The sequence below is a fragment of the Staurois parvus genome, unplaced genomic scaffold (genome assembly GCF_062004578.1).
Source record: "Staurois parvus isolate SC_StPar_1 unplaced genomic scaffold, SC_StPar_1.0 ptg000286l, whole genome shotgun sequence".
Classification (NCBI taxonomy): Eukaryota; Metazoa; Chordata; class Amphibia; order Anura; family Ranidae; genus Staurois; species Staurois parvus.
Window position 1 is genome coordinate 938,020 of NW_028318082.1, and position 21,263 is coordinate 959,282.

The 21,263-nt window shown below is 42.4% G+C and overlaps 1 protein-coding gene across 1 annotated transcript in view; it reads right to left on the bottom strand.

Annotated features, from left to right (window-relative positions):
* Positions 1-19,272, bottom strand: part of PDGFRB (platelet derived growth factor receptor beta) — a 221,729-nt gene extending 202,457 nt beyond the window's left edge. Inside the window, exon 1 of the mRNA XM_089682130.1 lies at positions 18,845-19,272. The gene's annotated coding sequence lies outside the window, so the exon portion shown is untranslated. The remainder of the gene's footprint in view (positions 1-18,844) is intronic.
* Positions 19,273-21,263: the final 1,991 nt, after the last annotated feature.

Here is a 21,263-nt window from a genome sequence, read left to right on the forward strand (position 1 = left end):
ACTGTCCCGTAACCTCTTCGCGCTGACGCCTCCCGTTCCTTTAAGAGTTTCAGAAGCCGGGAGGTGGGTGGGGTTTTGGGGGCATGTGACCGCTGTGATTCGCTGTCACGGCGGTCACATGATTGGAAAAGGTCCTGATCGCAAAGGGAGATCAGGACCTTTCTGTGAGTCACAGACAAATGTGCTGGGAGCGCGCAGGGCACTCGCTCTCAGCACATATGTATTTTCTAATTGCACGCAAATATGCGGCCGCTCAGCATCAAGGCCCAGATGCCGAGAGACCGCATATTTGCATGCGCTCGGCGTCAAGGGGTTAAAGTGAATTCTAGTTGGTTTCTCGGCGTAGTACATATAGGAAGGAATAAAGGAATGTATAACACTCATAAACGCTAGTACACAAAGGTGGCAGTACCGACAATGCACAAAAAGTTCACAATTAATAAATAATGGTGCAAGGGAAATGACAAAACAGGATTTTTGCTAGCACACGATTGGTTGAATGAGCTGAACACAGCTTCGTTGTGTTTACTAAGATCAGTGAACCTTCACTTTTCCAAATCAATAGTCTCTATTCTTCTAGTAAATTCACTCTCATGCTTCCAGAAGGGGACATCGGTGAAACATTCCTGTGCCACAAGCACCATTATGATCACTTGTGCTGTTCATTGGAAGAGTGTGTGATGGTGTGACAACCCAGGGAAAATTTGGGAAAGAGGGAGAGAACGTTGTCACTCTATTATGGGAAATGCCTGGGTGAAGACCTTCATGACAGGATTTTCAGGTATTAATTTAAGAAAAGCGGCATATTTAAAAATATTGACGATGACTCCTGAAGATACATTCAAAGTTTATGAGATTTTAGTGAATGGGTTTTAAAGTAAACCCTAACAGATAAAAAGTAACAACACCTGACTAATTGGTATTATTTTTCCAAGATTCTGAAGGCTTTGAAGCTCTTGGATCAGCATGACAGCCAAGAAGCTAGTAATTTCAGCAATGGTCAGCAATGGCAGCCTACATATTTCTCTATATAGGTTTCTTTTAAAAACTTTCATCCTTTAAAAACCTCATCTCATCTGTGTACTTCGAAGGAAGTGTATTATTTCCATGATGGCATAACAACCAAGTTAATTTAAAATGAGTCATTACATTGCAATGCAGAGGATTATTAATGTTCAGTGGTCCGATCACAGTGTAAAGAGGTGTTACGGGTTAGGGGGAATGTGGACTGAAATTCTTCTCTCCATGTGCCAGCCACACGCCATGGACTGACAGGGAGCACAGAGCAACTGCAGCAAACAGCACTGAACATTGAATGGCAGCCAAAGACCATCAAAGCACCAGACAAATGTACAAAGACAAAGAGGCTGACTGTCCTAATTCCTCTAAACATCTGCTATCGCTACATCGAAAATAACTGATTGCACAGATAGCATATTTATCCTCTGAGAATCGCAGGCTAAGCTCAGTTTTCTGGTTGATTTCATGGTTCCTTTTATTGGTCGGTTCATTTCTAACTCCTATTTTTTTCCTATAACAGGAGATGACATATAGCAGCATATATCTCTTGTATTATTAGAGCTGAACTCTGGGATGCTTAAGAAATCTACCCTGTTAGCAGTGCCCGCCACCCCGGCACTACAAGGGTTAAATGCTTGTTAAATATAGGGGGTGCAGGCTCACCTTTTCTTTCCAATGCTCATTGACTACTGAATGTGCATTGTACTTAATGACATCAGCGCAAAACCATTGGCCAGATTGCCTTAGTGAACAGGTTTCGGGGGGGAACAGTGGCAAAGATGGTGTGAGCCTGCTGGGGCAATTAGTAAGATAAGTATTATGCTTTATTCCTCTACCCCTAGACTAAACAAGCTTTTTACTACTGCTACTGGGTGGGGTGTGAACCTGTTGCTTTTCCCTGCAAGGGTAACTGAACTGATGACTGGAAGCCTAAATTGGATTGGTAACTGCACTACTGCCAAAGCAAGGTGGCACACTGTTCCGCAATGATGCCTTGTTGCAGCACTTGCCATGGAGTTTCATCTCCACATAATCCTATTAGCAAGACATGTTCTCTATCGGCTTTATTCATATAGCTACCCTGGCCTAAAAAGGGGCTACTAGTCAAATTTAGTTCTGTTGGGCAGTAGACACCCTAGCTGCTTATAGTCTACTTGTTCATTTGGGTTTTCCTCTAAACTCAGTGGAGCTGTGGTTTCTCCCTTTTGCCACTGTTACTGGGAACCTCTGGTATTGGTATGAGAATGAGTACAATACAACTAACATATGAATATTCATACTTTCCCTAGCAAATGGTGCATGCTGGGAATAAATATTTGGAGAGGAACAAGTGATCTCTCAATCCCCCCCCCAGGCTTCGGTCTGGGGAAGGTGTGTGAAGAACAGCTGAGTGATTAGGCCTGAAGCCTGAGGCCCATACATGTGCTTGGAGCAGAAGACCTCTGCCTGTCCAGAGAGTCCTGATGCTTGAGACTGTGTGATCTGGGAGCCTGGCTGAGGACAGGAAAGGAATAGATGATGTCTGAGATGAAATACCAGAGGTCATTGTGCCACACGAGGTCCTGGGTGAAGAACTTGCGGAGACCCTGGGAAAGCATCAAGATGGGATCATCGAGACTATTGCTCCTGCCACTGGGAAATATTTGGTTGCTCATGGAGGTGGCTGCTTCTAAGAAGGTACAGATTGCTGGAATCAAATTAAAGGCTCTGTACTGGTTTCTCTTCTTTTTTTGTGCTGTTGAGTCTGCAGACCACAAACGGGTGTTCTGAACGCCCTACCACACTCTCTCTGGAGTTTGAGTGAAAGAAAAAAAAGTCCTTTTTTGTTCTGCTTTCTTAAAGTGACTGTCATCCATCTGTTCACGTCCTAATAATTCCCCAAGTAATCTACACCCTTAGGTGAAATGTATGCTCACCCGTCTCTGAAGGTACCATCATGTTTCCAGAGGTCAGGGGGATGCTACAATCATTGTAGTGCAGTAATGCACAGCCGCTGAATCCACGTACTCCTAAGTGGGCTGCTTGCACGCAGTCCCTGGTGGCTCAAGCCGCATAAACACACAACACTAGATTTACTAAAACTAGTGCACTCAGAATGTGATGCAGCTGTGCACGGTAGCCAATCAGCTTTTAACCCCAGCTTGTTCAATTAAGCTTTGGCAATAAAACCTGGCAGCGGATTGTTTTCTATGCAGAAGTGACCCTGATTTTGCACTCTGCAGCTTTAGTAAAAAAAACCCATGGTCTTTTAGTGGTCTACAGGACTAAGCCCCCCGTGTGAACGAGGCTTACATGGAGAACAACAGATGAGAACATATTGGTGATAAACACAGAATCCAAATACTGTAACTGTAAACTATCATAGCATAACAGTTCTTATCACGTCCTGCCTAATCTGGACAGGCAAACTGAGTGCTGAGTGGCCAGATGTTTCCAATATTGACATAAATTAGCAAAAAGGGCTATATTTGACAGAAATCTGGAACTGATTCGGCCACGCATGCTTATTTCTAGCCAAATATAAAAGATCAAGCAGATTGGCTTAAAGTGACATTACATTTTTGTTGAGAAAATAACAATTCTCTCCAGGTGAACTATGTATGTTGCAAGGATCTTATCAAACTTGTTCCTCTTGTAAAACAACCAACGCTTGCTTACCATGCACATGTAACTGCTAATGCTAAGTGGGGGCCTGTCATTAGTATTACCATTAGAGCAGTATTAGTGCAGTAATATGTGCAGCACTGGCATTCCTAAAGGACACACTGAGGTTGATTTACTAAAGGAGAATAGACTGTGCACTTTGCAAAGTGCAGTTGCATTCTGCAAGAGCAGTGCTCCAGAGCTTAATAAATGAGCAGAAGCTCTGCTGACTTACATCATCCAATCATGTACAAGCAAAAGTGCCTTTTTTCCAGTTTTCCTCACACGCGATTTTGTATTCCTAGCATAGTAAATCTTTATTTCATTTACAAAGCTTTGGTGCAATTGCACTTGCAGAGTGCACAGTCTATTTTCCTTTAATAAATCAACCCCACTGACAGCATATCATGAAAGCTAAGCTCATATTGTAGTACATGCCTGAAATCTGAATTTAAGCTTTTTACAGACTTCTTATGAAAAAGCAGAACAGCAACTACCAGGAAATGAGACTTCCAGGAATTTTGTGAACACATGCGGTGTACAGATTATACCCACATTGCCATGGTTGCAAAACAATTTGCAGCAGCAATTTTTAAAATATATTTTGGTAGGTTGCAAAATCATAGCAGCAAGTTATCTGCAAATAGCTTGAGTGGCCAGACCCAACCATAATATACCCAAATATGTAGAGAGATGTCATTACGTGCCTGAATTTCCAACCTTAGTTATTTCATATTTAAAGTCAGACACATTAAGCATTTTTAAAATTGCCCTCATCCCCTGCTAATGAAAAACTAATGCATTTTTTTTCTAGAGGTCTAGTTAGCACACAATAATACTCTCTTTACTCCATGGTCCCATCCAGGGGCGGACTGACAACTCATGGGGCCCCCGGGCAATAGGGGATCATGGGGCCTCTGTGCCCTTGCCAAAACTCAAAAAAGCCTACCAGGAGCATCTCATGGGGCCCCCTACTGACCCCGGGCCCTCGGGCAGTGCCCGAGTTTCCAAATGGTCAGTCCGCCCCTGGTCCCATCACAACCAACGGTCTCCCACTCTCTAGCACTGGCATGCATGCAGGTGGGCTCCCATACCATCGGCCATGTCCCCTTAGTTACAATACAGGCCCGATGACAATGAAAAGCAACAAGACTAGTTGGGACCAACATACAGAGTGACTTCGGACCATGCCTTAGTAAAAAAAAAAAAAAAAGGAGCAATAGATTCTTCATTCTTCACTCCAACTTGGCAATGGTAACCAGGCCTCAGGTTCTACATAAGAAAAATTGTAGAAAATGCACTCCAGGAAAGATAAACCATAAATTCAAATCAGTTGTTTCAAACTCCAAAGACATGCTGGTAGGTTAATTGGATCCTGTCTAAATTGGACCTAGTATATGAGTGTAAGTTAGGGACTTTAGATTGTACGCCCCTTGAGGGTTAGGGACTGATGTGAACGTACAATATATATATGTAAAGCGCTATGTAAATTGGCGGCGCTATATAAGTACCTGTAATTAATAAATAAAATAAATAAAGGTAGGTGTGGGTGTGTGTGTGCACGGGGGGGGGGCTCTCATAACAGTCTCATAGACAGGAATGTAACGTGCAGAAAATTATATTAAAGTTTATTTAAACCGTATAGATGAACTTTTTGTCAGTTAAAATTACAACTAAAAGTGTTACAGTTTATAAAAAAAAAACTAAAAAAAACTATTGTTCTGGCAAAATCCATTGAGTGCCTACCTTTCTGTACTTTTTGTGTGCTCCTTGTTTGCTGTGTTAGACTGGGGTTATCAGTCCTGCCCAGTTCCCCATTTTATAGAAACGAGTGGAGTGTTCTGTAGTCCAAATCAGAAGCGCATCCTAGGGTGACAGTGCTGCTTCTCCATACTTAAAGTACAGCAAGTGAGTATTGTCACCCTTAGACAGAAAGTATGTTACTGGCAGGATCACCATGTGAAAATAAATCCTAAAACACTATTGCAGCCACCTCATCTAAGCACTGGTAATATGTAATTTAATAAAGGTTTGGTCTTGACTTTAGGTATATGTTAAAATGCACGTTAAAGATGTCTGCTAAAACACACTGTTTTTGTAACACTGCTATAAATACAGTTTATGTGAATTTTTGAGCTCTGAACTATTTTTCCTATATTTTTTATAAGAAAACTGTATTGAGATAGATCTGTTACAGGCTTTCAGATCCAGATGAGTGTCTATTCCACAGATGCAACCTTTAAATAATTATTCCTTTGGCTCATAAAAGGGATGGAAAAGGCAGGGGAACTCCAAGGTTCCAGGAATCAGATTTTTCTGAATAGGACGTCATTCTCGCACTGTGACTGTAATAAACTGATTCATATACATTGATGTATAGCAACTGATTTTTTTTCCACTACATATAAATGAACATATTTTTTTATTTATTATATTATGGTCAGGGCTAAAGGACACATTTAAAAAATATTTTTTATTATTTGGAAAAAATGATAATCTGCAGATTAATGTTTTACAGCCTTTCATTCAGCCAGCAGATGGAGCTGTAGTCTCTTTATCACGCATGCAGCAATTTCACCTGTGCTGAAAGAAGCCAGTTGTTGATATAATTCCTTGTTAGGGCTGTTCTTTAGTGATTCTGTTATATAAAGCTAAATTGGCTCTAAAGTTAAAACATTTTTTTACCTTAATGCATTTCCTGCATTAAGGTAAAAAACGTTTTACCACTTGTTGTGCCCCCCTCCCTCCATAAACACTTACCTGAGGCCTCTCTTGATCCAGCACTGTTCCTGGCTGTATCCCTTCTTTTCCCTCTTCTTCTCACGGGAGACCCAGGGGGGTAGCAGTGGGAGCCATAGGCTCCTGCTGCTGTCAGTCAAAGCCTGTAAGGCTGGAGCGGGGCATGGGGTTTAACCATGCTGTGTGCATCTATGGTCATACTCAGCCCAGCATGTGCCCCCATAGCCCACAGCTTGCTATGGGGGCACAAGCGAGGTAGGAGGAGCAGAGAGCTATGGCGGGAACTCCACAACTCCATAAGTGGAGGTAAGGGACCACTTTGTGCAATACTGTTGCACAGAACAGGCAAGTATAACCTGGGAATCTTTTCTCATGCATGAAATAAACACTGTCATCTTACCCATGGAGGACAAAATGACCGTCTCTGCAAAGGGCCTTCACCATTTTATATTCACCTTATCTAGCTGTGCCTACCTCCTCTGCAGCCACCACTAAAATGAATGGTGTTGGCAACCCAGAGAACCCCTCTGGTCATGTGACTCAGTGCTCAGGCCTAGCCATTGGCTACTAGACCCAACCACTGTCACAGGAGAGGAGGATACATGCTCCTTCATATCCTAAGGTGGCAGGTATTGTAAGCAGCTGTGGATCAGGAAGAGAGTGCTGGAAAGGTAAGTATATAGGGGTCAGGGGACCTCCTTGAGGAGACACATATTGCCCTGCACAAGCAAAGTGGCAGTGTCTCCTTACATTTTTTTTGGAAATCAAAAATTGTGTGCATACTACATATTTAAAATAATATAAAACAACCATTTAAAAAAAAAAAAAAGTTTAAAAAAATTAAAATACTACAATGATTACTAAAATAGAATTGACCTCAAACTGTTTTATCTTTCCTTTAATTTAGCCAGCAGTATCTAGTGCCATCATTTATCACAATTGTACTAGAAATCCCCATTTACTGGTGTGACATAGTAAACTTCCAGACAGTTTTTATGGACACTTTTTTAAGTTACTATTGTTCTTTGCTCTGCTTTTTTAATGTATCTGTCAAAGTCAATTCTTTAAAAAATAGTTTATATTCATTCAGGCATGTGCTGCATAGTTGTGTGTAGGATAAAAAAAGTTCTGTTGACGCATTTTGGTGTTTTGACCTAAATTTTGCAATTCAAGTTAGGCTGTCTATTTTCGCCCTGAACATCTGTCAGGAGTTTTGGATCCCCATTGGGAAGATTTTATCTCACCTCCTTGTATCATTTAGCGGTTAACTAATTATAGTTAATTTTGTATCATTTAGCTATTTATAACTCTGGCCAAACTATAACTTTGACATCCATTGTAAAAAATAAAATTCAAACTGATGAAGTGTGTCCCATGTTATTATTATTATACAGGATTTATATAGCGCCAACAGTTTGCTCAGCGCTTTACATTATAACGGGAGACAATACAGCAACAATACAGTTCAATACAAGAGGGTTAGAAGGGCCCTGCTCCTTGGAGCTTACAATCTAAGAGGGAGGGGCTAGTGGTACAAAAGCTAATAACTGTGGGGGATGAACTGGTAGGAGGAGCAGAAGATTCCTATATTAGCTGAGGGCAGGATAGGCTTCCCTGAAGAGATAGGTTTCCAGAGATCGCCTAAACGTGGGCAGAGTAGGTGAAAGTCTGATAGATTGGGGTAGAGAGTTCCAGAGCATGGGGGAGGCTCTGGAGAAGTCCTAGAGACAAGCATGGGAGGAGGAGACAAGGGAGCTAGAGAGCAGGAGGTCATGTGAGACTCCGATATGTTGCCTTGCTGTAACTATGTGATCGTTTATTAAAACTTTTGGACTCATATTGGTGATCCTCGGTGTGCTGGTGACATTTTCCCTAGGAGAGTTGGGTCACTGATAGTAGACCTGATGTTGTACTCATATAACTTGTGTAATGCACACAGGACTCAATACTCCCTTCTCTCATCCCAGTTAGAGCAATAACTTGGTGATCTGGGCATTGAGGGAGTGACGCAATGGAAACAGATGAGTAGTTTCTTTGCTTTGCAGAAATCTTGAATTGCCACCAGAGATAAGTTGCAAGTGTGAAATAGGTGTACGGCTACAAAAAAGTGATGTGAATGTGCCCCCAACAAACCTTGATTGTGTTTGTTGGGGGCACTGACGTCACGACGCTTAAAGCAATTTACAGCAAGTATTCAGTAATATTGGAAAACTTTACTGTGGATTAAAATGTCAACATTTTAATGGATTTTTAACTTGTAACACATGTGAGTGCACTATTGTATTTAATAAATTATGTTTTAAAGAGGATAAGGCACTATATTCTTTATTACATTCCATGGCCATTACACCTATGGAGAAAAATCCTAAGGAAGCAAGGAGACCCCCTAGTGCAGGGGTGGCTAACCTGTGGCTCTCCAGCTGTTGTGGAACTACATTTCCCATGAGGCATTGCAAAGATGGGAAGTTACTGACTTGCAGAGGCATGATGGAACTTGTAGTCCTGCAGCAGCTGGAGAGCTGCAGGTTGGCCACCCCTGGCCTAGTGGGAAGAGTGATATTCCCATCCATCCATCCGGCTCCAGGAAAATCCATAGGGAAGTGAGGAGACCCCCTAGTGGGAAGAGGGATATTCCCGTTCATCCATCCGGCCTCAGGATTATCCATAAGGAAGCGAGGAGACCCCCTAGTGGGAAGAGGGATATTCCCGTCCATCCATCTGGCTCCAGGAAAATTCATAAGGAAGCGAGGAGGCTCCCTAGTGGAAAGAGGGATATTCCCGTCCATCCATCCAGCTCCAGGAAAATCCATAAGGAAGCGAGGAGACCCCCTAGTGGGAAGAGGGATATTCCCGTCCATCCATCCGGCTCCATGAAAATCCATAAGGAAGCGAGGAGACCCCTTAGTGGGAAGAGGGATATTCCCGTTCATCCATCCGACTCCAGGAAAATCCATAAGGAAGCAAGGAGACCCCCTAATGAAAAGAGGGATATTCCCGTCCATCCATCCGGCTCCAGGAAAATATATAGGGAAGTGAGGAGACCCCCTAGTGGGAAGAGGGATATTGCCGTCCATCCATCCGGCTCCAGGAAAATCCATAAGGAAGCGAGGAGACCCCCTAGTGGGAAGAGGGATATTCTCGTCCATCCATCTGGCTCCAGGAAAATATATAGGGAAGTGAGGAGACCCCCTAGTGGGAAGAGGGATATTCTCGTCCATCCATCCGGCTCCAGGAAAATATATAGGGAAGTGAGGAGACCCCCTAGTGGGAAGAGGGATATTGCCGTCCATCCATCCGGCTCCAGGAAAATCCATAGGGAAGCAAGGAGACCCCTGTTGGAAAGAGGGAACACTCCGCCCATCCATCCATCCCAGGGAAAGAGGGATAATCCCATCTATGTACCACTAAGTCCAATTAAAGGGACAAAAGCCTTTTATGACCTCACTTAACAGTCTGATCATACACAACAGGTGAGAGCACAATCTGTGAAGGTGTATCTTATATTTTTTATGATTGGTGGACTGCCCGGGTATTATTTCATATCACAGCACTGAAAGAAGTGTCAAGGTCACGGACTTAATAAGGACAAGTTTGCAGCAGTAAATTAATTGCAGAGATATCGATATGTATTCCTTCAATGTTGGACTATTATTTATTTAATATTTATTTATTAACATTTTGCAACTGGTAGTGGAGCGCGACACTATTTCTGATTTTAAACCTTGATTGTAATGTGTGTTTAGCCATGGAAGAAGTCGATTGGTCACTGATATCTGGCCTGTGGTTGTACTCATATAAACAGCACATTCCCTCTCTAAGTGTAGGATTCAGTGGTGGGAACCGTTTATGGGAAAGCATGGAAGCACTTTGTCGCTGTCGGATGGTATTTAGTGCTTGCACAGGTGTCCTTTTCACCCCCAATACAAGTGACCATTCCAGATAGCACAGGGAGCTGACAACAGTTGCCAAGATACAACCAGTCCAATTTATGAAACAAACAAACCCACATTTAACAGTAATAGGCTTTCGGTGCTATTTAAGAACACTATTTGCAGACCTTTGTCAGCCTTGATTGACGTCATTTTCCCAGGCAGTGAGGCACGCTGTTTGTCATTGTCACTTCTGAGCTCACAAAGATTAACGTCTATAAGTGGCAGACTGACTTTCTCTACTACTGCAACCTATCCATATTGTTAGTCCTTGTTCTGTATACAAGATACTGCTTAGTATTTATTTATTTCAGGTACTTATATAGCGCCTTCAATTTATGCAGCACTTTACATATATATTGTACATTCACATCGGTCCTTAACACTGAAGGAGCGTACAATCTTAGATCCCTAACTCACATTCATACATACACATACTAGGGCCAATTTAGACAGGAATCAATTCACCTACCAGCATGTCTTTGGAGTTTGAAACAACTGATTTGAATTTATGGTTTCTTTTTCCTGGAGTGCATTTTCTAAAATTTTTCCTAGCACACAATAATGTTCATTTGACTGCATAGCCATGTGTATTTGTTTATTAGAAGTATACTGTATATGCAGCCATCAATTCATGCAAACTGTTCATTGTTTTACAGGGTTAGTCCAGTTAAGATCTGGAAGTCGTTCTTCATACAAACTTAGAGTAAGCTAGACTCCAGGCAGATATACACAAGCCACTTTCACATGGGGCAGACTCCAATTGGATCAGCCAGAGATCCACTCACAGATCCCCTGCTGATGGGAGCAGAATGGGGCAAATGACAGGTCCATGGTCCTTCAGTTTATGCAGAGTGGACATGGACAGAGCTGCTCTGTTCTATGGGCCGTCAGGAGTAAATGGACTCCACTGTCCGTTTATACCCAACTGCCATCCAATCCCTCTAAACAGAGGGGGGACGGATCCCTTCTTTTTTTTTTTTTTTATGGGCCTGTTCGGATTGGAGGTAGGAGGATGTAAATGGACACAAATCTGTTTACACCCACTGGTCCATAGGGATACATGAACCATCCAGTCAGGTTTGCATGAAAAACCTAATTGGACCTGATCCGTGTGAAAGGGGCCTAAAAGACAGATTTATGCATCTCTGTTTTCAGTGGAACTGCACCCAAAAGGGAAAGTTGTGCTTTTCTTTCTCTTCCCCGATCCTTTGCCAAATTTGGAATATTTATTTTTGGGGGGAGGTGGCAGTGGGTACCTAGTATTGAAAGGTACCTGCTCCCACTTCAACTCCAACCGCCTAGAACACATGTCAAACACAAGGCCTGTGGGCCAAATCCAGTCCACTAGGCCATTCCATGTGGGGCACTCGCACTTCTCCTGCAGTTGCGGCATGCCCCCCCCCCCCGTCTCTCTCAGAGAGGGGGATAGAACTCCTCCACCAGATGCTTCACTTCCACGTGCAACTGCAGAGAGGAACGTCTCTGTTCCCCACCCCAACTCATCAGTCGGCAGTAGAGAGGAGGAAAGAACTCCTCCTACAGATCCTGCTCTGCTCTGTGCAGCTGCAGCATCCCCTCGTCTTCTCCTCCTCTGGTCTCAGCATTCAGCAGACTGCAGCAACTGACTTCAGCCTTTCAGACATTTTGAGAGAAATAGAGAGAGCAGAAGCAGAGAGAGCAGTATGTGTTGAGATTACCTGTCTTTTTTGGTTGTATTCACTATGGATCCCATCATGAGCATAATGCGGCGCGTTCTACCATTTTTTCCATCACCCAAAACCTGGAACTGACTGCACTGGTGTACTGGGTCCATTTGAATACATTTGAATACATGGAAAACGCTTTGTATGCATTTTTGATGAAGAAAAAAGGCTCTGGACAGCATCTGGATATGGACATGTCAAAAACGCGTCTAAATGCAAATGCTTGTTAACGCGGTTAACCGCATTTACAAGCGTTTACAAGCATTTGGCGTTTGAAACCCTGGTAAAATCTACTCCTGAACGCACAAATTTTGATGCGTTAAAAAACTCAACTAAACTCTGTAAAATGACTGTAAACGACTATGTGTACATGGACACATAGGAATATATAAAGGAGAGTTCAGGGGCTGCTGAAAAAAATACAGAACAGCTGCATTGTACATGAGCCCTTAAAAAAACAGGGAGCCACCTTGAGATAGGGGACGCCCATCATGAGAAAATCCACACATAGTAGAACCATTAAGAGCCCCAAAACAATGTCCCAGAAGCCCAAAACCTTTTATTCATTCCACAAAAAAACACGGGCTTCCAACGCATTTCAGGGGCCAAAAATCCCCCTTCATCAGGGCTTTAACGATGTATCAAAATCTTTCATGGACTCAAAACAGAGCTCCTGAACAATCAAATTGGTGGCAGGAGACATTGAGTGTTATGTGCGAGTGTCTGAAACAAAATTAGAATTCCTGCCGCAGATTTGATGCTTGATGGTTTTTTTGGTGCAATCAAAAAAAGGCTTTGGACTCCTAAGACATTGGGGTTGATTTACTAAAGGCAAACAGACTGTGCACTCTGCAAGTTGCTCCATAGCTTAGTAAATGAGGGGAAGCATCACTTTGTAAAATATACCCAATCACATGCAAGGAAAAAAAAACAGCATTTTTGCTTGCACATGATTGGATGATGGAAGTCAGCAGCACTTTCCCTCATTTACTATGTTCTGGAGCACTTGCTATGTGTGCAGTCTGTTTGCCTTTAGTAAATGAACCCCTTTGCTTTGATGCTCTTATTGGTTCTATTACATGAGCAACGGAAACCTGCCAGAGTTTGTAACTGTGAGAGGGTCTTTCTCATATATATATACATATATAAAGTGAAAGCGGAGCTCCACCCAAAAAGGGAGTTCCGCTTTAAGCCTTTGTCCCTCGCTCCCCATTAGGGATTGGCACCTTTGGGGCGCGGGTACCTGAATTTGATGTGTACCCGCTCCCATTTCTGTTGCGATCACCTGGGCGATAGGAAGCAGAAGTTGTCCTCCCCCGTAGTCTTCTGGGTCACCTGACAGGTCCCAGAAGACAACAGGACCATTCACAAAGCACAGTGCTGCTCGCTCATACACAGTGGGCACCCAGCTGTGAAGCCACAAGCTGTCACAGCCGGGTGCCCACACTGAAGATGCCGGCGCCAGGGAGAGAAGACGGCCGGTGAAACCAGCCATGGTGAGGACACTGTTGGACCGAGGGACAGTTAAGTGACTGTATTTTAAAAGTCAGCAGCAGTGGCAGACTGACCATTTGGAAACTCAGGCACTGCCTGAGGGCCCGGGGTCAGTAGGGGACCCCAAGAGATGCCCCTGGTACCTTTTTCATAGGCTTTTTTGAGTTTGGGCAAGGACACAGGGGCCCCATGATCCCCTATTGCCCGGGGGCCCTATGAGTTGTCAGTCCACCCCCAGTTAGCAGCTACAGTTTTTGTACCCGCTGACTTATTTTTTTTTTTCAGCTGGAATTCCGCTTTAATGGATGATTTAGACAGACTCCTAAAGTATATGGTTGTAGTTGCATCTCAGGGAGATTGTACAAAGATTACATAGGCGGATTGGAAAGTGTGTGGCCAGCTTAAGACAGTGATTGCCATACTCATGAGCAATATTTTGTGTGTACAATCTTCCACACAAATGATCCAAATTCCATGAACAGTACTAATCTCATCCACAAAATAAATAAAATAAGATAAGGCAATACCCTAAGGCTCCATGCACACTAGAGTTTTTTTTTTTAGGTTAAAAAATGCTGGATAAAAAAATGCTGGTAATAACGTTTTTAGTAGCATTTAGAAGCGTTTAGGAGCGTTAACATTCTATTAGTGTTTTTACAGTACATGTAGGAAAAAAAATAAAAGCTACAAATAAGCTGTTTGGAGCATTTTAGTAGCGTTTAGTGTTTTTTTTCTACCAGAAAAATGCTCCTAAAAACTCTACAAAAACTATTTTTTTCTGCTCCTAAATGCTGAAGCTTGAAAAATGCTAGTAGCCTAATATAGTGTGCACAAATACATAGGGTAACACTATTAGCTTCCAGGAGCAGAAACAAAATGCTGATAACAGCTTCTAGGAGCTTAAAAAAATCGCTAGTGTGTACGGAGCTTAACCTCTTGGCGCCAGCCGAACGCAAATGAGCGGCCTCCCGGTGTCTGGGCCTAGACGCCGAGCGGCCGCAAATTTGCGTTCTATAAAAAAAAGACATATGTGCTGAGAGCGTGCTCCCAGCACACATGTCTGGTACTCACGGAAAGGTCCAGATCTCCTCTTTCGATCACGACCTTTCCCGATCATGTGACCGCCATGCCGTTGTGTCACAGCAGTCACATGACTCTAAACCCCGCCCCGCCTCCTGAAACCCTTAAAGGGTTGGGAGGTGCTGGCGCCAAGGGGTTAATCGGATATTTCAGGTTAGGTGTATTGTGTATTGAATATGATATGTTATCTTAAGGCTACTTTCACACAGATCCACAGCAAAAACGCATAGGCGCAGGTGCATTTTTTATGCATTTTTGCCATCTTCCATGGATTTCAATAAGGAGGTGGTTCTTGGTGAGTTTTTGTACCGCAACAAAAATGCAGCAAGCAGAACTTTGAAAAACGCACTGGACTGGCAAAGGATCAGTGTGAAGATTTCCATAGGAATACACGGTAAAATATTTTTTATGATTTTTTTAACGCAAAAGCAGAAGAAAAATGGATCAGTGTGAAAGCAGCCTAACGTGGACCTGAACTCAAAAAGTGAAGATTTGCTATGTTACAGGAAACATAGTGCTAATTGTACCTACGCTGTACACTGACACTTACAAAGTAGTGGTGCCCAGGGGCGGACTGACCATTCGAGAACTCGGGCACTGCTCGAGGGCCCGGGGTCAGTAGGGGGCCCTATGAAATGCCCGTTACCTTTTTATAGACTTTTTTGGGTGTGCTTTGAGTGTGGGCATGGACACAGGAGCCCCATGATCCCTATTGCCCGGGGGCCCCATGAGTTGCCAGCCCGCCCCTGGTGGTGCCCTTCCTGGTATGAGAGTGTGCCTAGGCACACCCACACTTATACAATAGTTGTATATCTGCACTGTGAGATCTCAGGCATTGCTGCCTCTGACTGATAGAGATTTGCAGTGAGAATTGGGGATGTCAGTATTGTGCTGCTAAATGTTCTTCTTGCTGGAGGCTCTGACATGAAGAAGCAAAGTTCTGCATCTATCAAGATGGCTGTCTCTGTACAGGGATACAGTACAGAACAAGGGATGATACGTCAGTAATGGGGAAAAGACCAGCTGTAGGGAAACTATATGCAATAAAGTTGACTAGTCCTTTGCTGTCTGCCTGCCTTTTCTTGAACCAGCACTGTGCCTGAGAGCATCAGCTTTCTCCTCTCTCTCCCTCCTCATCTGCTCAGAGACAGCAGTGGGAGCCATTGGCTCTTGACGCTGTCAATCACAACTAATGAGCAGAGAGCAGGGAGTGGGACCGAGTCAATGGACACACAGAACATGGTTCAGGAGCGAGCCAGCATGAGTGCCCCCAAAACAAGTGACTTGCTATCGGGGCACTTAGCAACTGGGGAGGCTCCAAGAGTACCAGCGGGGAACCCCAGAGGAGGGGAATTGGAGCTGCTCTGTGCCAAACCATGGCACAGAGCAGGTAAGTATGACATGTTTGTTATTATAAAAAATAAAATTCAAACCTTTACAATCACTTTAACACAGTCAATACATTAAGGTAAAAAACTTTCAGGTTGATGTTCCTCCCCCACCTCTCCCTAAATACTTACCTAGTATTACCTAGTAGTTCTACATCAATCCAGCGCTGTGCCCATCTGCAGGTCTTCTCTCCTGTCACAGGTTCTCACAAGATTGGCTGAGTGCAGCGGCAGCCATTGGCTCCAGCTGTTGTCAGTAAAATCCTGTGAGCAGAAAGTGTGGGGCGGGACAGAGCCACTCTGTGAGTGTCTATGGACACACACAGCCTGGCTCGGAAAGGCACCCGCATATGTGCCCCCATAGGAAGCAGCTTCCTATGGTGGCACACAAAGATGTGGTGAAGTCAAGAGCGATGGTGGGGGACCCCAGAAGAGGAGGTTCATGGATGCTCTGTGTAATACCATTGCACAGAGCAGGTAAGTATAACATCTCTTTTATTTTAATGAAAAAATGAATGTACAAACTTTTAAGATGAAAAAACCCAATATGTTTGTCTGACAGAACAGCAGAAAGATTGAAGTCATACAAACTGATTTTTATGATGTTTGTCTATGTCGCCAATTTTTTCAAACCACAACCCTATATCTAAAGCTAGAGTTATCCATCATTTTCAATTTCATAAGACATCAACTGGCTTTTTAACTAGCAATCCTTCTGCCCAGAGTTTTTAAACATTCCACTACGTTCTCTCCCCTAGTGGGCTATCAGTTTGCCTCTTCAGACATTCAGGCATTCTTAAGAAAAAAAAAAGACATCTACATTTGCCAGAAAGTTGTGAAATGTAATAACGCGTCTTTACATACAATCCAAATTTTACAAACAGGTTGTCATATTATTCTGGAGCCTGGCTATTTCAGTTTGCCTTAAAGTGTATGTTGATCCTAACAATGAACATCTCTTATATACTACCTTTTTGACTATTAAATATGTAATTGAAAGTGTTTTGTTATATCTGTTTAATAAATGGGAAAAAAATACCCATTGATCCTAACTTCCTGTACTGCACTCCTATTCGTTAGCATTGTGCTCTTTCTCTGTACTACAGAAGAGTTCCCTCTTATGCTGTGGAGAAGAGGAAAGGAGATGTTCTGTAATCCTAACCCTATTCCTGTTCTAGTATGACCAAACTGCGCCTACAGATAGTATAATGATTGACCTCTGTCAGCTTTTGGGTTTCCAATCATGACAGCTTGCTTACTATTGCGGTGCTGTGATTGGCTACAGCTAATCACCTGGTACAGGGTGCCAGGCACCATGTGATTGCTGTGGGCCAATCACAGCATCACAACAGTAAGCAAGCTGTTCGTGAGTGAAAGCCATTCATGACAGTTTGCTTACATATTATTATGTGATCACTATGATTAGTCAGAGTGATCACATGATACCCCATCTGCTCACAGGTACTGGGTATCGAGCGCCATGATCTGCTGTGTCCACCGGATCGTGCCACTGCGTGCCCCAGGGGGCATGCTAGTGTGCATATGCTGTGCGCCCACAATAAATTTTGATGACTCTCATATGCAGCAGAGTGCCAGTACTAGTGCCGCGCTACTTTTTGGTGAACTGGCAAGCACCAGCGGTCTAGTACATCTTGGTCTTTCACATATTTCTTAGATTGTAAGCTCCCAGGATCAGGGCCCTCCTAACCCTCTTGTATTGAACTGTATTGTTGCTGTATTATTTCCTGTTATATAGTAAAGCGCTGAGCAAACTGTTGGTGCTATATAAATCCTGTATAATAATAATAATTATTATTTACTATTATTTATTAATTTCATTATTGTCATTATTATATATATTTTTATCATTTTTATTACAGGGATTATTATTTTCTATTATTATTACTACTATTATTATTAGTTACATAGTTCGTCTGGCTGAAAAAAGACAAAAGTCCATCCAGATCAACCAAAAAAAAAAGTTATAATCCTATATCCACAGTTGATCCAGAGGAAAGCAAAAAAAACCCAGCAAAGCATGATCCAATTTGCTCCTGCTGGGAAAAAAATTCCTTCCTGATCCCCGAGAGGCAATTGGATATTCCCTGGATCAACTTTACTTATACATTAATATAAATTATTTACATTAAAATATAATTATTGTTATCTTTATTATCATTATTATTACAGGGATTATTATTTACCTATATTTATTGTTTACTAGTATTATTATTTACTATCATCACTATTATTATTGTTATTATTATTACTATTACATATATTAATATTTACCTATATTTATTGTTTACTAGTAATATTATTATTTACTATCATCGCTATTATTGTTATTATTATTACTATTTCATATATTAATATTTACCTATATTTATTGTTTACTAGTATTATTATTATTTACTATCATCACTATTATTGTTATTATTACATATATTAATATTTACCTATATTTATTATCATTGTTATTACAGGTATTTACTGTATATAGTACTGTCATTTTACAGAGCGCTTTACATATTGTACTATCGCACCAGTCCCTGTTCTCGAGGAGCTTACAATCTAAGATCCCTATTTCTCATGCACAAATACACATACATATTAGAGCCAATTTAGGCAGAGATCAATTTAAATACCAGCATGTTTTGGATTGCAGGAGGTACACCAGAGTACCTAGAGAAAACCACAAGCACAGGGAGAACATGCAAACTCCATGCATAGTTAACTTTCCATTTCATTTTCGTGATGTCATTGCTAGCTGTGCCAAGCTATGTGCGTTCTGTCAAGCAACAGCGTCAGAGACGTATGCAACAGTCTCACAAGCATGACTTACCTTGATCGCTTTTCTTTATATCCCGTTCTGAGACATCCACAAGTGCCTTCCTGTCTCTTCCTTTTCTTGTCTGACTTTCTCTGCTGAGGTTTGGGAGTGAATATTTTCACAGGCTGGAATGTTTCACAAACTTTTCCGCTGGATTTAATGGAGAGAGATCCAGGAACAGGCAGAGAGAGGAAAAAAGTGGATCAGGTAATAGAAAAAGTCTTGCAATAGGGTTGAAGAAGCAGACCAAAGCAGCATCTTAAAGTTCAGACACTTTTTTCAACTTTTTGTATTGGTCCAGCAATTGAAATTCAACTTAAATAGCAAAAAAAAAAAAGTTTTTTGGTCTTCCTTAAAAGTTACTGTGCTGTGCTTTGATGGCAGCTGAAAATAACTGGAAAATCTAAAGAAGCTGACAAAGAAAACAGTCAGCCGTACTGTCTGACTCTTAGCTCTTCTCCAGCCCTTTTCGTATTCCTACTTTTTTTTTTCTTTGCTGTCCCTCCCCACCCCTTGCTCTCCCCTCTGTGTGAGTGTGACCGAATCTGTTTTCAATTCTCCCTGATTTTTCCCTGTCCTTTTTTCTTTCCTCCATTTTTTTGTCTCAGGATATGAGGAGATGTTTATAAAATCCATGAGTGCTGCCAGCTGCTGACTCATGGTTTCATTAGAGGCAGTTAGTATTATTACTGATGATACCAGATGACCCTTGGGTTGCCCTGGTAGGCATTGTATTCTCTAGTTAAAGGCTCACCATTAAACTTGGAAACCTGGAAGAGACACTTAAGAGGAGATATGATGGCGACATACAAATACTGTATCTCAATGGTGATTCTAGCATAGGGAGGAAACTGTTCAGTCACAGGTTGATTAAGTGGACACTCAATGAAGTTGGAAAAGAAGCAGCTTAACCTTAAACCACATAGGAGGTTATTTACTATTAGAGTGGTAAGGATGTGAAACTCTCTTCTACATTTGGTGAGGGCAGCGGGAAGTGTCAATAAGTAAAAAAAAACTCTTAGATGGGCATCTTAGCGAACACAAAATACAGGGATGTGGGCAATGATAGTGACATAAACACGCGTATACACCCACACAGGTTGTAGTGGATGGACTGGTGTATGTATTCAACATTACCAACTATGTAACAATGTACTTTAACTTCCCAGGCGGTATTCCCGAGTGTAGCTCGGGGTTAACTTTCAGTACCAGAAGCGGTAACCATGAGCTACACTCCAGATTACCCTGCAGCGTTGCTCTGGGATCCCTCCAGCACTTACCTTGTCCTGCGCTCCCGCGATGTCCCCCCTGCAGCGTCCCCGGCCATCTCCTCCAGCCGATGCTGGCATCCGTCTTCCGGGTTCCGTTCCCTGCGGGGCGTCAGGACGTACGGGGGAAGGAACAAGCGGGAAATTAAAAAATGTAAAAATGTGACATTCACTCAATACATAAAATCTGATAGTATTACATTACTGTATCAAACCATTTCACATACATTTTGTCCCGAGTGATTTGTCCTGTGCCCTGCCTGCATTTTTACTGTTCTTTCTGCCTGGAAACTGAGAAACGTCCATGGCGTCCAAAAAGTAGTAAATCACAACCACTTGCAGAATTGAGTGATAATGATTCGTGGGGAAATTAGTCATCAGACACTGAAAACGATTTTGCGACTAAGCTCAGTGATATGCGAACTTGGCGCTCTATTTCAAATTTCAGTGTTTTTGGTTTGATTATATTATTGAATTCAATGTATTATTATTATATTATTATTTTTTATGATTATTAAATTATAATTTATGATTTCATGTTTCAAATTTTATCATACCCGGGATGTTTACTAGACTCTTGTTCAGACAGATTTCAGTGAGTTATTCCTAAAAATAACAGGCCTACAATAAAAAAAAATATATTTCCATTAAAAACAATGTACCACTTTGAGCACAGAAATATTGACATAATCACACTGCTAGGGAGGTTAAGCTACTATTTCAGTTTTGGGTAGATGCTACCTTAGGTTGTAAGCTCCTTGAGGGCAGGGAGGGAGGGGAAAGGGGAAAGTGCAGCGTAAATTTTATGGTTGAACTGGATGGACTTTTGTCTTTTTTCAGCCAGACTAACTATGTAACAATGTAAATTGACAACGCTATTGTTAGGGATCCGGGTATGACCAGAAATGTGTGGACTGACACAGGGAAGTAGCAGGCTTCAGGAACACAGGCGTAGTCAGGCTGGAGAGGTGGAATGGTCAGGCAGGCCGTAAGGTACTGTCAGGTGCCGCCTGGCAGTGTCTCTAGCAGCCCACAGCACGGATTTCCTCAGGGCGCGGGGTCTGAGTCCCAGCCTGCTATTCACCAGGGCCCCTGATGGTGGGGATGGACTTCGTGCAGACTGGAACCAGGTCACGACCCCTGAGTGCGTCCGGCTGTGGTAG